General features: G+C 36.5%; 1 protein-coding gene across 1 annotated transcript in view; it reads left to right on the top strand.

Annotated features, from left to right (window-relative positions):
• The first annotated feature begins 6868 nt into the window (after window positions 1–6868).
• Ptpn13 (protein tyrosine phosphatase non-receptor type 13) overlaps window positions 6869–19676 on the top strand; it is a 196089-nt gene continuing 183281 nt past the window's right edge. Inside the window, exon 1 of the mRNA XM_021721200.3 lies at window positions 6869–7370. The gene's annotated coding sequence lies outside the window, so the exon portion shown is untranslated. The remainder of the gene's footprint in view (window positions 7371–19676) is intronic.

Genomic DNA, 19676 nt, shown 5'->3' on the forward strand with positions numbered 1-19676 from the left:
AGTATTGAAGAAGCTGGTTGGCAAAGAAAAGTATAAATTACAGGAGTACCGCAATTAAATTTTTCTGAATTTCCTGGATATGGTGGCACACCCTTGTGATCCTGGTGACTACGGAGGCCGAGGCAGGAGAATTAAAGTTTGAGGCTAACCTCAGCAATTTAGTGAGGCCCTAAGCAACTGAGCCAAGACTATCTCAAGAGAAAAAACAAAAGGGCTGGGGTTGTAGCTCAGGGGTAAAGTGCCTTGGGTTCAACTCTCAGTATAATAAATAAATAAATAAATAGATAGATAGATAAATAAATAAAAATAAAGTAAAATTCTGGCTTAATCTTTCATAGAGGCTTCCTAGTTTTAGTACCTAAAAAAAATTTTCCAAACTTTTTCTTCAAAATGAGATTATTTTTAAAAATTATCTCATCTAAACCTCCACTAATTCCAAAAAACCTATACAACTTCTTGTCCTTGTTTTTGATTTTTTAAAATTGTGATTTAGAGTTTTTAAACACTTCTTATACACATATTTCATTTGATCCTGCTGAATATTTATAGGCTATCATATATGGAACATATTAGCTATTCTTAGTTATTTCACTTTGTAGATGAGGAAAAAGAGGACCAAAGAATTTGAAAAGACTGTACTTAGGTCTTCTGAGTGTAAATGCAGTGCTCTTTTCAGTGTGCAGAGCTACCAAGCTGCCTCCCAACACTTAGAGTTATCTATGCCATTGCTGTCCTGTAACTCTACATCCTAAGGGAATTCTCAAATTTTAAGAGGGTTCAGCTACTAAAAGAAAATAACCTGTTTATTCAGTGGACCCGAGGGTAATTGTAGTCCTATCTGGTTTCCATCACTGCATTTCCCCCCCAGCTAATTCTTGGCTCACTTGGAAGTGTTAGTGCTGCCTCACAGAGTCTTCCTTAAACACTGTCAGAGTTTGTGCTCCAATTACCTGCTTATGTTTTGGTGGGTGACTTATCTTGCTTCTGCTTCTCTCCTGGGCAAAGTTCCAATCACAGTTTTTACTTGTAAGAAAGAAAGGATAGATAATATATTTCTGGACTTAAAAACAAACAAACAAACAAACAAAACAATACTAACATAGCTAGTCCAAGCTAGAATATAAATATTCTACATTGAGGACAACACAAGAAGCCAGCTGGGAAGACACTGCAGATTACAAATTTGGATTAGCCCAGAATCAATTTCAGCCTTTAAGTTAAAAGTGATATTTTAAAATTGATGTCTTTAAAAGTATGCAATCTTAATATTTTGGAGAGATAAAAAAAAACTTTTGTGAACTTATTGAAATGTGAATTTACTGAAATGAAAAAAAAATTAATTTGACACCAAATGGCAAACGGATCTCAGAATGCTCACCGTTTAGGGATCATTCTTGTGATACACTTAGTTGGAAATATTTTCTGTGGGACTTATGGCCATAACTGGACCCTATAATGGACATCAGATCCCCAAAAATGTATTCCCAGTATGTATATTTGTGTTTATAAACATTATAAATAGTGAAACACATTGAAATTGAACTCACAAATGGAATAAACCAATCTATAATTCTACCATCATGGAACATTACCTATTTCACATATTTTCATCAATATTAGATAATATGTCTTTAAAATATTCCCAACTTAATACTTACAAATGAAATTTCTCTTTTAATTTTTCTTTCTGTAGTACTTGTTATTTCCAAATATTTACTGTTTGTCTATCTATATGTGTTCTTTTGTAAATTTTTCATTCAAGTCTTTCTCCAATTACACACAACCCTCAATCATACTATTATTCTTATTGATTTTTAAGTTTGTTTTTTGGTACTGGGAATTGAACCCAGGGTCACTCTACCACTGAACCTCAATCCTTTTTATTTTTTGAGACTCTTTCTTGCTAAATTGCTGAGTGCCTAGCTAAATTGCTAATGTTGGCCTTGAATTTGCAATCCGACTGCCTAAACCTCCTGAGTAGCTGAGATTACAGGATTACAGGCATTCACCATCACTTTGGGCTTGTAAATTTTTTTTTTTTAATTCAAGGTATTGGTTCTCTGCCAGTTATATAGACTATAAGTACTAAGAGTATTTAAACAACAACAACAACAACAACAACAACAAAAAAACCTCTAAGGCATTTTGTTTGTTGTTTTCCATTATACTACAGAAACTCTGTATTCTCACAAATTATTTTCTTTAGTATTTCTGAGTTTCAGCACATATGGAAAGACTGTATTTACTCAGAGATTTTAAATACATTCACTTATATTTCTTTCTAGTAGTTTATGACTTCATGTTTTACATTAAAATCTAAGTATTATTGAACCAATGATAGCTTAAAAGTACACCCTAAAATATATAGAAAGCACTTCATTCTAGTGGGGGAATACTAAGTTATTAGGTAAAGACATAGGGACAACTGGGCAGCTGCTGCTACCGCCAAAGTAGATTCCATATGGATAAAAAGATTAAATGTGAAAAATAAGCACTTAAAAGTTTTTGAAGAGGGGCTGGGGTTGTGGCTGAGTGGTAGCATGCTTGCCTAGCATGCCTGACGCACCGGGTTCAATTTTCAGCACCACATACAAATAAATAAAATAAAATCCATCAACAACTAAAAAATATTAAAAAAAAAGTTTTTGAAGAAAACATGGGAGAATATTCTTGGTGACAGAAAAAATATGGCTTATCTATACAAAAAGATGCTCATATGAGAGATGAAAATTATATCTACAATCAGATATAACTTGGATCTATCATATTGACAGAGATCAAAAAATTTTGTTAACGCTGTATTGATAGGGATGTGGGGAAACTGTGTGCCATAAAATTTTCTATTTTTGTTAGGATGACTATAATTTGTCCCATCTTCCTAGATGGAAGAATGATTTTGTCCATTAACATATAAAATATGCCTATTCTTTAATCCAGCAATTACTTCTAGAAGCTAAACCTACAAATCTATTTCATATGTAATCCAGAACAAAATACAAAAAAAAAAAATGTATTTCAATTTGTCAGGTGCACCAAAAGTTTGGGAATAACCTATGTGTCATTGAAAAGGGAAGAATTCAATAAACTATGCTACATTTAAGCAAAAGAATATTGTACAACCTCACAAAAGAGTTAGACCCATCTAAACATCTGATATAGAGATCAAAGAGACATTATAAAGTAAAAACTCAAGGCATAGATATGTAATAACCTTTGAGAAAGGATATGTAGTTGCGAATCAAAAAAGATATATGAGAAATAGATTTCTCAACACCAATTGAATGATAGACATTTCCCTTTTACTGATACTGCATCTAGTTGACCACTTTAGTTTGCTGATAATTATTGTAATTTATAATTTATTTTAGTGCTTTTTTCTGTGTGATTTCTCCACTCATTGTCTTCTTGATTATTTTTTATACTCTTCCAAATAAATTTTTAAGTTATTTTATCAAATCCCAAAAGTATTGTTAGCTAAGTTGCTGAGTGCCTCGATAAATTGCTAATGTTGGCCTTGAACTTGCAATCTGATTAGAGTTATACTAGGTATATGGATTACTTTAAATTTTTTTTTTTTAGTTTTAGATGAACACAGTACCTTTATTTATTTATTTTATGTGGTGCTGAGGATTGGATCCAGTGTCTCACATGTGTGAGGCCAGCATTCTACCACTGAACTACAATCCCAGCCCCTATAGATAATTGCTTTTTGGGGGATGGGAGGTACCAGGGACTGAACTCAGGGCACTCAACCACTGCGCCACATTCCCAGCCCTATTTTGTGTTTTATTTAGAGATAGGTTCTCACTGAGTTTCTTAGCTCCTTGCCTTTGCTGAGGCTGGCTTTGAACTTGTGATCTTCCTGCCTCAACCTCCTGAGCCTCTGGGATTATAGGCCTTTGATACCATGTCTGGTTTATAGATTACTTTTTAAAGACATTATAATCATACAATGTTTGAATCTTGGTATTTAAAGTACCTTTCTATTTTTAAAATTCTTGTGTCTTATAAGTTTGTTTTAAAATTTTTTATAAATTTCTTTTAGTATTTATTTTTAGATATTTGATTTTTGGTGGGATCAACAGGAGGGGTTTTAGACTAAATTAACTCCGGGATGGGAGCAGGGGATTTCCTTCTCTGAGTGGAACAGAAAAAGAACTCCTTTTATATTGTATTTTTCAATTGCTTATGGTTTATACACAGGAAAACTCAATCTGTATGTTGATTTTATAACTAGTTACTTTAATTCGTTTTTTATTGCTTTTAAAAGTAACTCATCTATTAATGCTTTAAATGTTTTTTAGTTGATTCCTTTGGGTTTTCATATCATTTGCATACAAATGACAATCCTGACATAAGTACGTGCAGTACAACATTTAATCTATTTCTATTTCATATTTAATTGCATTGACTATCAGTTCCATTGTTAAACGGTCTGATAGTAAGTGTTCCTGCCTTGTTCCTGAATTCAACAGGAATAATTATAGTGTTTATTATAAAGCAAGTTGCTGGCTTTGGTACAACATATCTACTTTTTAAATCATTTATTCCAAATTCTTAAAACATTTTTTTTAAATTAGGAATGATGCAAGATTTTATAAACATTTTCAGCCTTAATTGAGACATACTGTTTTTCTCCTTTGACCTATTAATATAGTCAACTATATAAAAATGTTCTTGTTATTGAATGATTTTTATATACCTGGAATAATTCCTCTTAATTTTCACATACCAATCGTGAGTTCTATTTAGTAATATTTTATTTGGATTTTTCATTACATCTGAAAGGAGATTAACCTGTAGATTTCCCTTTTGTGTATTTTTTTTTTTATCTAGCTTTACTTTAAAAACAGCCTTTCAGCTCATCCCAAACAAAGGGATTACTGGTGAAAAGGCCTGGAGGGCAACCACCTGAAATGTCCTTAATGCAAAAGAAAGAAAGAAAGTGCTTACAGCACTGTGGTTTCTCTAATTTTTTTTTTTTGTAAATTTCCAATGCTATTCTCTCTACACCTTCTTTTTGACATGACTACACAAGCTTTAGCAGGTATTATGCATACTGTTTTTCTTTCCAATAAATATATAAACTTTCTTTCATTGGCAAACAGAAGCAGATGTTCTATGAAAGTTTTTGTTCTTCCAAAATCTGCCTCTCTCTATTTTACCTCCCTGATACAGGTACCAGGATATTTAAAACTGGAGGAAGGGCTAGGACATCCCCCCCCACCTACCCAGCCCCCCAAGCCATTCACCTCTGTTTTCACTCCAACTACACTGGTCTTCTCACTGCTATTTATTTCCCCTCTCATTCCTCCTGCTGTTAGTTTGATGTTTCCCTCAATTCCTTTCCTCATCTTTGCTTCATTCATTCCACTACTTACCCTTCAAAGCCCAAATTAAATTCCCAACTTTCTTTTACCTGCTTTGTTACTCCAAAGTGCCTGATGTTTTAGCTATAACTGTTTTCAAATTGCTTCAAGAGTGCTAGCTTGCTTGCTTAGCTCCATGGTTAGCTCCTTGAGGGCAGGGCCCTTATCTTAAAATTCTGTTGTGTATTTTCCATTGTTTAGCACTGTGAGTAATCACATTCAATGCATACTAGCAAGGCACATCTGACTGAAGACATCCATCACAGTTATTCATTTAGTAAATGAGATAATGAAAACTCAAGTGCTAGCCAAAGGTAAATCATTACTATTAATTCCCTCATTCATCATACATGTACAGCAGCCTCAGGGGCTGGGGAACCTAGGATTGCAGTTTCCAGGGGAAGCCAGATAAGCCTCAGATCTCACCATTTTGGAGCCAGGCATGAAATAAAGCTTTACCGAGGGATCAGCGCGAGGGGTTTTAGACTAAATTAACTCGGGGACAAGGGCAGAGGATTTCCTTCTCTTGAGTGGAACAGGTTACCTTGTACCTCTAGGATAAACTAAAACTCAAAACCCAAACAACTAAATACTGTTTGCTCATAAATTCTTCAAGACTTACTTGTAAATTATTAAAACTTAAAAATCTTTTAGTTTCTCTGAGAGGAATGACGACACGATTGACTTTCGCCAACTTGTAGGATGTAGAGAAAAATGGAGATTATTTTTACCTTACGTTAAACCTCTTTAAATTTTTAAACTTTAGGACTATTCTTATTTGTATAAGAGAAAATACCAAGACCAGCGTTTACATACTTTTGAAATTTTTGAGTATTTTTTGAGTTTTCCCGAGGGCATTCTGAATTGTGTAGCCACCACACCTTTGAAGATGACTTTACAACTTTAAACCACGGGGCTGTTTTCCTTAACCCCGCCATTTCAAACTTGCTTTATGGCTCCAGGGAACTGGCGCAGGGAACTGGTCTTTCTCTTCCACCTTCCCCTCACCCTTTCAAAGCCCAAATCTCCAGGAGAGATTATGGAAACAAGGCTGAGGCAGGGGAGCGCAAGCGGGGGGAGGGGTAACTGAGGTGGATCCGAGAAGAGCCAGCAGTTAGCGCTTCTTCCTCTCCGGGGCACGCACTCCCCAGGCCACACAGTTTTTTCTGAAGTTGGAATTGTGGCGGTCCTTGGATGCATTTTCAACTCAGCCTAAAAGTCCAGAAAGCAGGCTCTCGGAACTTTGCGGTTCGGCCATCAACCTCAGCGTCAGGCTACTCAGAGGAACACTAAAAGCCAGGCCCAAGGCACCGGTTGTCATGGGAACTCGGGCGCCGGTCTCCCAGCCGACCTCGTCCCTGGGGAGGGGGCGGGGCTAGAGCCAGACGAGCCAATGAAGTCGAGTGGAGCTCAGGGTCGGAGATCCGCGGTCCTTCTGGAGCCCGGGAAAAGTTGATTGACAGGACTGAGGGGCGGGGTCGGCGCGGCCGCCAAGGTGGAGCTCCGGTTGTGCCAGTAGCTCAGGCGGCCGCGCCGCGGCGAGGGTGACACACTATGGTCACGGCCCCTGAAGACCTTCGTGCGGCGGAGCAGCACTCCCCGGCTCCCCGGTCCGCCTCAGCCACCTCGGCAGCGCTCAGAGCCTGCTGCCGGAGTTGAGTCGCTCTCGCTAGAGGGTTCGGCGAAGTTTCTTGAAGGGGCGCAGAGCACCGGAGGGCGGCGAGTGCTCTATCGCTCTGGGGTCAGGCAGCCGGCGGGGGTCGCCGCCGGAGGGGCGTTTCCGAGGCGTTGAGGAGGAGGAGGAGATGCTGCTTCTGTTCTTCCTCTCCCAGGCTTCTACTTCAGCTCCTTCAGCCCACGCCCGCAGCAGCTTGGGGGAGAAGAGGTGGTGGCTCTCCGCACCCGCCGCAGCTGCCGGCCGCCAGCCGCCAGCCGGGACGTCGCGTTCCCGCAACCCTTGCTCCGCGCTCCAGTAGCAGGAACGGGTCTCCCGACGAGCGGGTAAGGACTAGGGCGGCCCAGGGCGCTGGACTGGATGCTCAAGAACCAAAGTACCCCTCGCTCGTCGTCTTCCTTCTCTCTGCTTTTGCTCCAGCCCCTAAACCCCTCGGTTGCCCTGGTGAAAGAAACTTTTCTTTGGTTTTGCTGGTAGGGTGTGTTTGTATGTTAGAGTGAGGATAGGGTGACCGGGGTGGGAAAGGACGAGAAGAAATTGCATTTAGGCAGAGCCATCTCTGCGGAAGAAAGCCGGATTCTTGGGAATGAAACCCCAAAGTCGGGGGGGGGGGCTAGAGATTGTGGGGTAATAGGGAGTGACATTGCCCCTTCATCCTGTACAGACAGCTCTACTCAGTGCGTGCTAAGAGAAGGCTCCCGAAGTCTGTTTCTAATTTCTGTAAATGATTGTGGAGATGGTGTGGTTAGAGGCCGCCCAGAAGAATGTGTGTGTGTAAGGGCTCGAAGAAGAGGGGGTGGGGAAAGAGGAAGGGGGCAGAGGGAGACACTCTCTGATGCAAGCTTTTATTGCTTTTCTTCTTGCTCAAGTTAAAACTCTTTTCTCCCCCGCACTCCCCTCCGCGTCTTTGCTCGTTACATGGTACTGTGCAGAAGCTGAAAAACTAAAGTTAAACCCAAGTCAAGAAAAGTCTTACGAATTTCTTTTTGTTGTGAATATATTGGAGAAGAGAGGATGGGTAAAAACATAGCCCCCAAGATTTACAGTAACACAGTTTTCATTAGCTTTGCACATATAGGATCTACACCTCCACACACTTCCAGCTAATCTCTTCTACAGACTTGTGTCATTTTCGTTTAATTGCATCTTTGAAACAACAAACGCGGTGACTTCATAGGGAGCTGCCTGGAGCGCCTGGAGCTGAGTTTACCTCTCAGAAAATGGGGCAATCGGGTTTGTTTTCAAGGCGGGACCTAAACAAAATGTAGGACACCTGATCTGTGGGTTGAAGGACTCTGGTAACTAATTAGCATGGTTTAAAAATTTATATTTATAGATTTTACTAAAGTGTGGGAGAAAAATTAAGTTTTCTTATTATGGAAACAGGCGTTGATATTTTCCCAGAGTTTTATTGACTGGGTTGGTAGGGTCAAGGTGAAAACTTGTTTCATGCTCATTGGCTTCTAATCTACAAATTATTTCTTTGTAAAATATAACTAGAAGCACTTTTTACTAGGTTCATGCATATATTGATTCAGTAATTCATACAGAAGCACATTAACTATTTTATCATCTAAATTCTAGGTTTATTGTAATTTTTTTCATAACACTGTGTTCTAACTTTGATGTTCTGGAGACTTTGTGGGAGTGTATGTGGGGAAAGGGTAGGATGGAAGCTAGAATTAAAAAAATATTGAGGGTTAATTATTAAGAATAGAGACTAATATTATAGTGTCTTTCACTTGTGCAATTAGAGAATTATGACTTCCTTTTCCATTTGTAGGTTTTCTTTAAATTTACATTTATCTTACCAAAAGATTTACTAGTGTGTAAAGTGTACATTTTTTTTAATGATGATCCCCAGCATCCAGAAATATAAATGGCCTTTTATGTTACAAGTAACACACACACACACCCCATTAAAACCAGTGTCATATGCATCCATACACCTTCTTTGGGTATGGGGGATTAAACCCAGGGAGTGTTTAACCACTGGGATATATTACCAGTCCTTTTTTATTTTTTATTTTGAGATAGGTCTTGCTAAGTTGCTTAGAGCCTCACTAAATTGCTGAGGCTAGCTTTCCAACCTCCTGCCTCAGCCTCCTGAGTTGCTGGATTTACAGGCACACATCTCTATGCCAACAAACTAGCATAAATTTAAAAGGCGATTTTAATACTGTGGTAGGGATAAAAAGTTGTAAAACTTAGCACACATGCCCCCCCCCTTTCCCTCTCTGGAGGGCAGCTTTTTAAATGTAGGACTTGAATGTGAAAGAATTGAATATCTGTTCTTTTGTATGCTAGGTGTTCATCTTTAAAGGAATGGAACTGATGTATTCTTTACTATTAAGAAAAATTTGCTCTACCCCACTGTTAATAGGTTAAGGATTGCATGAGGAAGCTTTGTAGCTTCTTCCATATCAGTTGGGTATATGTTTTCCCAGTTTATCCAGCCCCAAATGTCCTGAAGAAACTGGAATGTCTTTCTCCTGTGATAAATTTTAAATAAACTACAAATATAATTTTTAAATAAACCACAAAATGTTTTTATAGTGTAGTCAAATAATTTTGAAGTTGAAAAGAAACACAACCATAATCCAAGCCAGTGCATTTAGAAGTTAATTCCTTGTCATCATACCTTTATTTTTGAATATGTATTCCCCTCAATGCAGGGGGGATTAAACCTAGGACCTCTTGTGCATGCTAGCAAGCAATCTACCACTGAGCTATACCCCCAGCTCTTTTTATGTTTTAAGATAGGTTCTCCCTTAATGCCCTGAGCTGGCCTCCAACTTTCATTCCTCCTGCCTTAGTCTCCCAAGTACCTGGGATAATAGGCATGTACCATCATATGTGGTTTGAAATATGTATTGGGAAAAATCTGTGCCGTTAATTAGAATAGCTAGTTGAAAGTATTCTTCTATCAGGTCTCTGATGTAACCCAGTTTGACTCATTGAGTTAATGTCACTTTCAAAGATAGGAGCCTGAGAGGAGAAAAGATATTGGGTCTCAGGAAAGAAAGATCAGTGTTGATGGGAGTGGTGGGGATCTGTTCTGTACTTCCTCCACACTTTTTTTTTTTTCCTGAAAACCTTTTCCTTGTAATTTGAATATTGAGATGGGTCAAACAATTCAGGAACTGGTTTTTTTAAAAAAAGATAGCTTTTAATAAGTAAATTAATATATGACTTTCAGTGGCCTAAATTAAAGTTATACTTTCCATACTCATTTTAAATATGTTTATCAAAACTGTGGTCTGGCCGGGCGCTGTGGCCCATGCCTGTAATCTCAGTGCGTCTGGAGGCAGAGATGGGAGGCTGAGACAGGAGGATCGTGAGTTCAAAGCTAGCCTCAGTAAAAGCGAGGTGCAACTCAGTGAGACCCTGTCTCTAAATAAAACACAAAATATAGGGATGGGGATGTGGGTCAGTGATGAAGTACCCCCGAGTTCAATCCTTGGTACCCACCCCCACCCAACAAAAAATGAATAAATAAAATAAAATTAAAAACTGTGGTCTGTAAACTGTTTTGGGAGAAGTTCTAACAATCTTTTGAGTCTGGGGAAAAAAAGAAAACATGCTTAACATCCTTCTTCTATTCCTATTTTGTGAATAAGCATCCTGTTGTATGTACCCTGTTTCCAAATGTGAGAACTTTAAAAATAGCTTGTGAAGCAATAGATGAATTGTTTACTTTCTTAGGATTAAAAAAAAAAAAAGCAACTCCTCAATGATCTAGTATAGAGACTGGTGTAGATTTGAACTATAAACCTAATTTATTTTTCCCAGAGTTTGCAAACAGATGCATAGGAATTATAGGAATGGGGACTGGTTCAAGTACTCCCTTGCTTTATCTTGTGCTCCACCACTGAACCCTGCTTTTTCTTTTTCTTGTTTTGCTTTCACACTAGAAAAGTGTGGAAATTTTCTGAAACAAGCTGTCTCAAAGAGAATGCTTTTGCATCAGAGTGTAAAGGGCTTCACTGTGACAAACTATCCAAATCCTAGAAAAAAATTTTAAATAATGGAATAGTAACTACCTCCATGGTATTTTGGGTTTGAAATTAAATAATATATACAAAAGCAGCAAGTGCAAGTTGACAGTCAGTACTATCTAGCTTGTTTCTTCCTTGCTAATCTCCTTTGCAAAATTAAATAACATTCAGTAATTATAAAAACTTAGGACTGTTTACCCAAGTCATTCCTGAATGTTAGAATGTGTAACCTATTGGGTTTTGACTTGAGTTTGGGTTGTCTGAAGGCTTTCTTTACCTGCCATCGAAGGAATGTCTTAGCAAGGCACAGTGGTGGACACCTGCAATCCTAGTGACTCGGAAGTCTGAGGCAAGAGGATCACAAGTTTGAGGACAGCCTTAGCAACCAGCAAGGCCTTCAGTAACTTAACAAGACTGTGTTTTAAAATAAAAAGTAGAAAGTGCTGGGGATATAGTTCAGTGGTAAAGTGCCCTTCGGGTTCAGTCCCTGGTATCCCACCCCCAAAAGTCTGAATTTGCATATTGCTTCTATGCTTAATAAATAGTTTCTGATTTACTAGTGTAGGGGTACCCAACTCTGGCTGTACCTTAGAATCACTTGGATAGCTTTAAGGAATTTTTATGCTTAGTTATCGGTCCCACCCCCCAATTAAACCAGAAATTTTGGGAGAGATCTAGACAGCTATGATTTTAGAAACTCTTTAAGAAATAATAACATATCGCCTACTCTACAACCAATCTTCTAGACCCCTTGAGGAAGTGAGTACAGAAAATTGGTTCCCACAAGTGCAGCAACATTTTTATGTTGTTTATAATCCTTTTCTCCTCATAAGTCATAAGAATTTTAAAAAGAAGAAAAAAATGGTTTAGAAGAAGCATCTATGTATATGTCCATCTGCGGGATTTTTTTTTTTTAACTATTTAAATCAGGATTTAAGGCACAAGTATTTCTTTTCAGTTCCCCTGAGCTATATCACCCAATGTAGTGTCCCTAGCTGTGTGTGGCTATTGAAGCTTATATTTTAATTAGTTAAAATTAGATACAGCTTAAAATTCAGTTTTTCATATCATTGGCCACTTTTTTGGAGAGGGGCACTTCTCCTCCTCCTCCTCCTCCTCCTCCTCCTCCTCCTCCTCCTCTTCTTCCTCCTCCTCCTCCTCTTCCTCCTCCTCTTCCTCTTCCTCTTTTTTTTTAATGGTAGAACCTCACACATGCTAGGCAAGCATTCTATCACTGAGCTTTATTCCCAGACTTTTTCATTTTATTTTGAGACAGGATTTCTCTAAGTTGACCTGGCTGGCAAATCCTCCTGCCTCAGCCTCCCACATCATTGTGATTTATAGACATGTGCTATCACATCCTGCCATTGGCCACATTTTAAGTTGCTCAGTAGCCACTTGCAGCTAGTAGCTACTGTATCAAACAGCTCAGATATGGAACATTTTCTCACTATACCAAGTAATTTACTTTCTGATTAGAGGTTTTGAAATTTGTATACTAGTTTCTTACATCTGAAAGAGAATATGTGTTTCCTCTAAGTCATTTCTTTCAGATTTGTAATTTAAAATATGTACGGTATTTTTGTTTTAAAAGTGAAGAGGAGTACCACATGTTTTGATTTTACATTACCCCTTTTCTGAATCTGTTGTAGCTAGTTGTAAGATTTTCCTTTTTAGAAATATCTGAGAAAAGGAAATTTAGTGTTTAGTAATTCTTGTTACTTATATCAGTATGCTCTCAATCTAACTAACTAGCTTAAATGCCCTTGTAAAATGTAATTTTCCCAAACTCTGAAAATAGAAATAGTCATCTTCCCAAGTCAAGTGTTGGGATTTAATTAAAGCCTTTTCTTTTTGATGAAGATCATCTTTTTCTTTTATATAGAGATAGTTATCACATGACATGATCAAAATTTTCAACAGAAAACTGTCTTATTGGTTTTAACATGAAAGTACAGATATACAAGAGATCATTTTTTCCATATGTAGAAAGGCATTGCCTTAGGGGGAAAAATGAGACTCCTAAAGAATTTCAGATAGTTAGAAGCTAACACTGTGTCACTAAATTTAATGGTGATTGTCCCTTATTAGCTACTAACGCACAGCTTAGAAGAAACTGTACCGTGTAGTTCATTCTACCTATACCCCCCTCCTGAAAACATCTAAAAAGATAACCTTTAATCACTTTTGTCAAAGTTGTATTGATTTCGTGTGTTCTGAGTTTAAATGAGAACAAAATTAATTTTAATAAAAATATTCTTTCTTGGTAGGTTGTACTTTTTTTTTCTTTTCAGACATAAATGTAGGACTGGGGTTGTAGCTTACAGAGTTCTTGCCTAGCATGTGTGAGGCACCGGGTTCAATTCTCAGCACCACATTAAAAAAAATAAATAAATAAAGTAAAGGTCCATCAACAACTAAGTGACATTAAAAAAAATAATACTTTTCCTCTTTCTTTTTGCCTATTCAGTTCAGGTAAATTTGCATATAGAACATTGGAAGTTGTATTATTGGAAGGATGCTTGATGGAATGTTTTATGTATAAAATCATTCTCATGTCTTATGTTTATTCCCTGAGTTATAACATACCATAGAGTCCATGGAACAAAAATGAAACATTCTTGTTGAATAACCTAAATTAAGGTTAGAATGATTATGTAACCAAAAATTGTAGTAAAGATACTCAAAGTTGTATTTTGTTTTGTGTTTTGAAGAAATATAATCTGATGATTTTTTTAAAAATAAGAGAATCCTTTTAAGAAATTTAGTTTCTTTTAGCATGATGTATTACTTTTGCTTCTTCTAGAAAAGTATAGCTTTAAAAATGAAGATTTACATTATTTATAGGTGGTTAATGTGGTTAATTATTTTAGTTCTTGTTGTAGTTAAATACTTCTTTCAAAAAATAAAATGTAGGACTGGGGATATGGCTCAGTGGCAGAGTACAGTACTTAGCATGTGTGAGGCCCTGGGTTCAATCCCCAGAACTACAAAAAACAAACAGAATACAAACATACACACAGGCATGCACACAAAGCCTCAACCAGTTTTTTGTTTGTTTGTTTGGTACTGGGGATTGAACTTAGAGGGGCTTTTTACAACTCCCAGTCCTTTTTAAATTTTTATTTTTAAATTTTGAGACAGGTTGTTCTAAGTTGCTTAAGTCCTCTCTAAATTGCTGAGGCTGACTTTGAACTTTTGCGTCTCTTGCCTCAGCTTCCCGAGAGTCTCTGGGATTACAGGTGTGCATCATCATGCCTGCATAAGTCAGTTTTTGAAGGAAGGAAATAACATTTTATTAATATAATTTAATTAATGTAATATTTTGGAACTAAAATTTCAGTTATGAAAGGTAGATTAATTCCTTCCTCAGTGTCTTTCATATTCCTACTGACTTGAGCTGATGTATAACTTCATGGAATTAGGTAAACATAACATTAAGTTTATTCTTCACACAATGTTTTAATTTTATTCTGATGCTGTTTTCTGTGCCCAATTCAATTAATTATGATAATGATTTATATAAAAAATATTTCAATTCTTTAAGCACTGTATGAATATTTGTTGAGGCCCAAAAGATATAAATTTAGCTATACTTCATGAAGAGCTGGAATACATTTTGATTTTTTTTATTATTAAAAAATAAATAAATACAATAAACAAAGGAAACTTCAGCAATGCTCAGTTATCAAACCTACACTGAAAAAACTGGTAGACATATACCATTCACTGTGTTCACCTGGAACTTTGAAACTCTGGCACTACTTTAAGGAGTATAGAAATGAAAAACAGGGTATGTGTTATTACATAGTACCCCATAATACTCTAATTTTAGTTATAACTCAAGTCAACAAATTCTGTTTTCATAGTTTACAGTATATAATTCTTAGAGACATAATAAAAAAGCTAGAATATTTTATTCTCCAATATACAGATTTAATGAGAATATCCTTCATTTTTTAAACAAAAGAAAATATTTTAATGTGGGCACATAAAATATCACATTAAATTTGTGACTGAAGACTACACTGAGCTGTTTCATCTGAATCTTTTTCAATACATATGTTATTACACCAGTTTTCTCTTAATTTCAGAGGGATTTAAAGATCATATTGAGATGCTAAGATTAAATTGCTCCTAGTGCTACACAGGAAGGACACATTTCCATGCTTCTTGAGATATTTGTTATAATCACTAGAAGACAACTGCAATGAATGATTTGTGTTCCTTCTTGTGTCAGTTAGAAATTAGAATAAGTAGCTAATGTAAGAGATTTAGCACAAAGTCGGTTGGGATTTTCTCTTAAGAGTCCAGGCATAATTATCCAGAGCTGTGAATCCAGACATCTGTTTTTCTTCTCCATTTCTATAATGTATGGCTTTCATCAAAATGGCCTCAGGGTGGCAAATAACTGCTAGCATTCTGTTCAAACTGCCCTTCCAGGCAGAAACAACATGGAAGAAGTGGGGAAAATGTACATATAAGAGTGCCTTCCAGCTGAGTCAGATTCTTTTAAAGAATTTTCTTGAAAGCCTTACGCAAGAACTTCCTTTTCTATTGGTTCTTGTCAAGGAAGCTTAGAATTGTAGGTTTTTTTGCTGGACATTTGGGCATCCCAAAACAAATTGAAGAAGGTGTATATGGGGATACAATTATTATTCTCTTCCTGTCGCCTGGTCCTGTTTGCTTTAGGTTTAGTGGAATTTGGATGCAGTAAATACAAAAACATAGAAAAATTATATGTAGTTTATGCTAGGTTTCTCTGGTAAAGGCTTATTGACTTAACTTAATATCTAGACCCAAATGATAGAAAATGAATTCAGTATGTTTGATATCCACTTGACCTAGTGGATACAAACATACTGGATTTACCTTTCTAGAGGCTGGCTCACAGCCATTAAGATAATTAGTACTTTTGTTCTTTGCATTATTTGATACTTAATTCCTTTTTTTTTTTTTTTGTGCTGCTGGGGTTGAACCCAGGGCCTTGTGCATGCGGGGCAAGCATTCTACCAACTGAGCTATATCCTCAGTCTTTTCATAATATTACTTTTCCTAATAATACTATTTGTCATTTACAAAGTCAGTATTTGAATTACCATCAAAATTCTGAGTTAGTGTTAACCCTTTAACAAAATTTATGTCTATTTATATCCCTTTATAAATGTTTTATTTTTGTGAAAACTCAATCCAGATAATGTCATGATTTGTTTGTTCATATTCAAACAAAGTTAGGAAACACATAAAAGAGTTTAGACTTTACATTTAGGCAGTCCTCAATTTAAAGTTTGGTTCTTTCTGTAGTGATTTTGGATAAATAATTTCTGGGTCTGTTCTGTAAAATGGAAATGCTATCTAACTGGGTGCAGTGGTGCACACTTGTAATCCCAGCAGCTTGGGAGGCTGAGACAGGAGGATCGTAAGTTCAGAGCAAAGGTGAGGTGCTAAGCAACTCAGTGAGACCCTGTCTCTAAATAAAATACAAAATGAGGCTGGGATGTGGCTCAGTGGTCGAGGGCCCCAGAGTACAATCCCTGGTACCCTCCCCCACCAAAAAAAAAAAAAAAAAAGGAAATGCTATCTGTTTGATAATATTTTATAACCTTTGGTTTTGAATCATAAATGTATACAATGATTAGCTACAGACCACCAATTCAGTTTACAAGACTTTACCTGTCACATCTGTCTTCTAGGAAATAACAACCTGAGAAATCTCATTAATTCTGAGACAAAATATGATCTATCTCTTCATCACTAGATTTCCTAGTTTAAATTTTTTTGAGTAGGCCTCTCACTGAGTATATGCTTTGATTATCAGTTTTTTTTTTTTTTTTTTTTTTTTTACATATCAGATCTTTTTAGACAGAGTAACTACATATAGGCCACTTTAGGATTGAAAGAGTTAACATTTTAAAGGAAATGAAGAGGGTAAATCTGCCATATGTCCTTGAATATGTGAAAAATGTAGAAATTGTCAGAAAAATACCCATAATAATTTTTGACTGTAGCTATAGCAACAATTACAAATGTTTTACAAATAATAGAAATTTAATTTTGTTTTGAATGTCTTTTTTCCCTGTAGTGCTAGGGATTGAACCCAGGGCCTTGTGCTCATGAGTCAGGTACTACCAACTGAGCTATATCCCCAGCTCTCTTTTGTTTTTTATATAAACTAATTATACTACTATATTCAGAATTGTTTTCAGTATTTTGAGAAATACTGAAAAAGAAGAAAAGTGTCGATTCTCAGCACCACATAAAAATAAAGGTATTGTGTTGTGTCCATCTACCAAAAAAAAAAAAAAGAGTATATATGACCTGCAGTTCCAAATGCCACAGGGAACTAGTGAAACAAGACTACAGAAAAGTAGAAGAAAATGAACAGTGTGATCTGTTGAGTGTTGTTACCTTCAAAAAAATTATTTTACTACCCTTATATGGAGAGAAACAGAGGGAAATGGAAATGAGGATGGTATTTGGTGGCAAAATAAATGAGAGTTGAATGACCTAGGAGGTTTCATAGGATCAGGAAACTTTTCCCTTTTACTTTTGAAGATGGCAAAAGAATAGATTCTATGAGTTTAAGAGTGTTTAGCCAGGCACCGTGGCACAAACCTGTAACCCCAGAGACTTGGCAGGTGCAGGCAAGAGGATTGCAAGTTTGCAGCTAGCTCAACATAGCTCAGTGGTAAAGCATTCCAGGGTTCAGTTCCCAGTACCAAAAAGAAAAAAAGAAAATAAAAAGGAAGAGAGAATTTCAAATGGCAAAAAGAATCATCTCCTTTAAGGAAGGAAATGATTCATCTGAATGGGAAGGAATGAGACATAGGTAGACTTGTCACTTTTAATCATGAAGAGAGCAACTTTTTATAGTGAGAATGAAGGGAAGGCTACCAAGGCTACCAAATTGGATCAGTGGGCCTACTGATGAGTGGAAATGAAAATGAAATTCTAAAAGAGAACTTGTACTAAATGCTATTATTTTACAGAAAGTACTGTCAGAGGAGGCAAAACTAACTCCTTTCAGGTATGATTTGGGAGGTGGAGAAGAATTGGAAGGAGAGAGGTAAAATTTGGGAATCATCACTATTGGGAAGGTAATAAAAGGTTGATAAAGGGTTTATTGAGGGCTTATCAGTTTGAAAAGCGATGGCCCCAGTCTACATCTACAGGAAATGAGGAATAAAATGTAGATATAATTCCAACCTGTGATGATGAAGTAAAATTGGGGGCTTGGAGTAATTAGGGAACCCAACTGAGGCTGCGAGGATTGGGTTAAGTGGAAAGTGATTTTGCTTAGCATCTCCTGATTTGCCCAATCATCCAATTATTATTGAGCTAAAGATATTTTTTTTCATTTTCTTCTGTTAATTGTTAATAAGCTGGCAAACAATCTTGTCTCTCTCTCTTTTTTTGGGAGGGCGGGTACCGGGATTGAACTGAGGGGCACTCAACCACTGAGCCACATCCCCAGACCTATTTTTTGTATTTTATTTAGAGACAGGGTCTCACTGAGTAGCTTAGTGCCTGGCTGTTGTTGGGGCTGGCTTTGAACTCATGATCCTCCCAAGGTGCTGGGATTACAGGTGTGTGCTACGCGCCCAGTAGATTCTTAATGAAATATATGTGATGTTTGTTTAATTGAAAATACTATGCTGATCATAGTATTTTATTACTGCTTGGGTTCATATAATCTAGGATTGGGGGTTGTATTTAAAATGAGCCATCTAAATTATAAGCTCAAAAAATCTGTTTAAATCAAAATCTTTTCTTGTTTAATAATTGGGTTTTAAAATTTTCTACTAGTATGACTTTCCTCTCAGCCGTTATGCTTGTTCATTTGTTATAATAACCACTAGGATTCAAAGTTTAAAATTAATTGGGAAATGTTTTCTGCAGATTGTTTTGACTACAAAAAAATTATCTATTCTCTTTTTAGTAATTAGCATTATATTTGACAGGTATTTAAAGTTTGTAAATGAATCCTAACTTTCCATCTTAAAGTCATATAAATGTTTTATTGGGTATGCCATCAAGTGTGATGCAATTCCAATAAATATATTCAGTATTTCACCCAATCAGTACTTGATATATACTTTCTGAATTCCAGAAATAACATCTTTGGCTGTTTAAAAATACCTACTTGATTGTCTAAAGTCACCTAGTTGATTGTTAAAAAACAGCAAAATTTAGTGTAGTATTTAAAATCATCTGAAGATCATCTGAAGAGTTGTCATTGCCTAGATTAAGAAAGTGGAGATGTGGTGGCCAATGCATTTTTCTTTTCTCTTACTTTTTGTGTTACCAAATATTTCTAAGGAGGGGAGCATCAAGAGGGAGTAACGTTATTCTAGTCTGTAAAGTAACTCCTGGTTCACTTAGCATCCTTTTAAATAGACTAGGCCTCTTAATCATGTGGGGGGTAAAAATACCCAAGAATTTCTCAGTTTTTTTTTAAGATAAACAATTACAATGAAATATGCTACAAGGAGCAATAAATTATGTTTAGGATTTGTTTAAAACTATAATATTTAATCTGCTTTTTAAATTTGTTTATGTTGTGGTCCTTGAGCTCAAACGCAGGGCCTAGGTAAGTACTGTAGCACTGGTCTACATTCACAGCCCTAATCTTTT

Source organism: Ictidomys tridecemlineatus, chromosome 9 (assembly GCF_052094955.1).
Source record: "Ictidomys tridecemlineatus isolate mIctTri1 chromosome 9, mIctTri1.hap1, whole genome shotgun sequence".
In the NCBI taxonomy this organism is placed as follows: Eukaryota; Metazoa; Chordata; class Mammalia; order Rodentia; family Sciuridae; genus Ictidomys; species Ictidomys tridecemlineatus.